Here is a 3,015-nt window from a genome sequence, read left to right as displayed (position 1 = left end):
TGGAGGAGACAGGACCCCAGTGAGGCGGTGGCCAGAGGGGAGCTGGGAGCGGAGACACGGGGACAGCCATAGGCACTGCTGCCCCCAGGGCCACCCCCTGTCCGCGCCACACCTCACCGAGCAGCTTCCAACCACCTCAGCTTATGGAAACCCTTCAGACACCCTCCAGCGACATCAGAGACGCTGACCCCTACTCCAGAAGACACGAAGGCTCAGCAGGCGGGGCTGGCGGGGTCAGCAACACCGTCCAGAGGCATGGTGGGCAACTGTCAAGCTGGGGTCTGAACCAGGGCTACTCCCAACCAATGCTGAGGCGGCACCCCCTGGGATGTCTCTGAGACAGACACGCCCAGGTTGGAAAGGAGGGGTGGGGAGAGTGGTCCTCACGGAGGACAGGGAGGTGCCATCAACAGATGGTCCCTACCCGGAAGGGCTAGTGGGCCCAGAGGAGCCGTGGGATTAGGCAGAGGTAATCAGACTGTATGATGTGAGAGTTGGACTATAAGGAAAGCTGAGCACCGAAGAATTGATGCCTTTGAACTGTGGCGTTGGAGAATACTCTTGAGAGTCCCTTGGACTGCAAGGAGATCCAACCAGTCCATCCTAAAGGAGGTCAGTCCTGGGTGTTCATTGGAAGGACTGATGCTGAAGCTGAAACGCCAGTACTTTGGCCACCTGATGCAGAGCTGACTCATTGGAAAAGACCCTGATGCTGGGAAAGACTGAGGGCAGGAGGAGGAGGGGACGACAGAGGATGAGAGGATGGCATCACCGACACAATGGACATGGGTTTGGATGGACTCCAGGAGTTGGTGATAGACAGGGAGGCCTGGCGTGCTGCGGTTCATGGGGTCAGAAAGAGTTGGACACAACTGAGAGACTGAACTGAACTGAATTAGACTGTGCGAAGGCCCCAGCTGGCATGGGCGAATGAGCTGCTCCAGAAAGGTAGAAGAATAAACGGTGATGCTCAGATGGCGTCCCCCGACCAATAAGTGGCCTCAGAGAACCTCCTCCTCCTCTTCCTGTTCCCTCTCTAACTGGGGAAAGGGCGCCACCATCTGCCCAGTCACCCAAGCTAGAGCCGGGACATCCTAAAGGCCCCCTGCTCTTACTCTACCTTGTCACCTGTGAGTCCTGGGTTCCAAGTCCAGGGGCGACATCTCAGTCCTCACACACTGGCCTCATTCTCAGCGGGGTCTCCTCTTAGTGGAGTCTGAGGCAGCTGCTGCCTCCCTGGCAGGCCATTTCTCCCTGGCTCCTGGGACCCACCGGCCCCCAGCTTTTCCTCCCACCTCTCAGGTCGCTCCCTGCTCTGTGTAACACCTCACGACTGGGGCGGGGGTGGGGAGCAGGGGGCAGGGCTTCTCAGGCTGAAAACTCCAGAATTGACTCTGACTCTTCTTCCTCTCCTGTCTCACAGGCAGGCCATCCACACACCTGTAGCCCAACCCTGGAAACACCCAGCATCAGAGACCATCCCAACTCCCCCTTCCCTGGTCACCACAGAGCCCAGACCACTCTGAACCCAGTCCCCAGGCCCCTCTCCCTATTTCTGCCCTTGCGTCCCTTCAGTCTACTCTTCTCCCAACAGCTGGAGGGGACCCAATCAAAACCCAAGTCGGGCTGCGGCCCTCCCTGGCCCCATACGCCTCCGCTGCCCCAGTCTAACTCAGAGTGAAAGCCACCATGCCTTTACTGCGACCCACAGAGCCCTGCTGTCTGGCCCAGTGTCAGTCCCCCGGCTCTGCTCCAGGCGCCCATGGCTCCCTGTGGACCCTGAACACGGCAGGCAGCGTCCAAACTCAGGGCCTCTGCACCTGCAGTTTCTCCAGCCTCGTGGGCTTTTCCACTAGGAGGCGCCTCCCTTATGTCTTCACTTAAAGGTCAGATTTTTAGGGAGTCCCTTCACCCCCTATTTAAATCCTGTTGCTTTACCACCACCTGACATGTCACATCACCATGCCCTAACACATCACGCATTCTACTTCCTTACCGTGTTTCCTCCACTAGAACAGGATTGGGAGTGTTAACACTGCTTTGTTCTATGCTGCCTCCCGAGAGCCGAGAACAACACTGGACAGGCTGCAGGTTATGTTAAGAAATATCTGTTAAAGAAACCCTCTGGGCTTTGTGGCCTTGGCCTCCGAACAGTCCCTCCAAATGGCCGCTGCTCTCACTCAGGCTCCACGGTCTGCTTCCTGCAGCCTCGTCCCCGGCCTCCTGCCTCTGGCTGGGCCTCCTCCCTCTGGCTGGGCCTCCTCCCATCCACACACCTTACTCCAGAGACGTGACCCCCAGAGAGCTGAGCCCATTGTGACTGCCCCGATGCCGATGGGAAGGAACGGGTGGACTCACTGCCTGGCTTCCAAAGCCCTGCGGATCCTCCTGCCACAGCAGGTGTGACGTGCGGTCTATTTCCCTCCATTGAGGGGCAGGGCCAATGTCGGAGGCATCTGGTTCTCAGGGACTCACACAGGGCCTAGTAGCAGAGCTGGAAAATAACTGCCCTGGATGAATCCCGCACCTCCCTGGGTGTGTTTCCTGTCCTGTAAAACGGGGCCAGTGTTTCTTGCCATGCAAAGGCCTCAAAACACAATGAGGCTCCAGCTCATGACGTGGGGGAAAGTGCCCCGGACAGGACCGCACAGGTACCAGGCACGCTGGCTGTCCAAACACTGGGTACATCGGATGAGAGGATGCCAGGCTTAGGTTCTCAGCCCACCAGCTCCAGGCTGGAAATAGGAAGTCAGCCACAAACCTTTTCTTGGTGGTTCAGATGGTAAAGAATCTGCCTGCCAATGCAGGAGACCCAAGTTTAATCCCTGGGTTGGGAAGATCCCCTGGAGTAGGGCATGGCAACCCACTCCAGTATTCTTGCCTGTAGAATTCCATGGACAGAGGAGCCTGGCGGACTACCGTCCATGGGGTCTCAGAAGAGTCAGACACAACTGAGCGACTACCGTTCTCAGGCTAGAGGGCAACACAGGACCTGGTACAGCCTGCCACCTCCTG

The 3,015-nt window shown here is 57.9% G+C and overlaps 1 protein-coding gene across 1 annotated transcript in view; it reads right to left on the bottom strand.

Annotated features, from left to right (window-relative positions):
- CENPM (centromere protein M) overlaps positions 1-3,015 on the bottom strand; it is a 12,178-nt gene that overhangs the window by 808 nt on the left and 8,355 nt on the right. The gene's annotated exons all lie outside the window — the stretch shown is intronic.

Source organism: Bison bison, unplaced genomic scaffold, assembly GCF_000754665.1.
Source record: "Bison bison bison isolate TAMUID 2011002044 unplaced genomic scaffold, Bison_UMD1.0 scf7180017864184, whole genome shotgun sequence".
Taxonomy (NCBI): Eukaryota; Metazoa; Chordata; class Mammalia; order Artiodactyla; family Bovidae; genus Bison; species Bison bison.
This window is presented reverse-complemented; position numbering and strand designations above follow the sequence as displayed.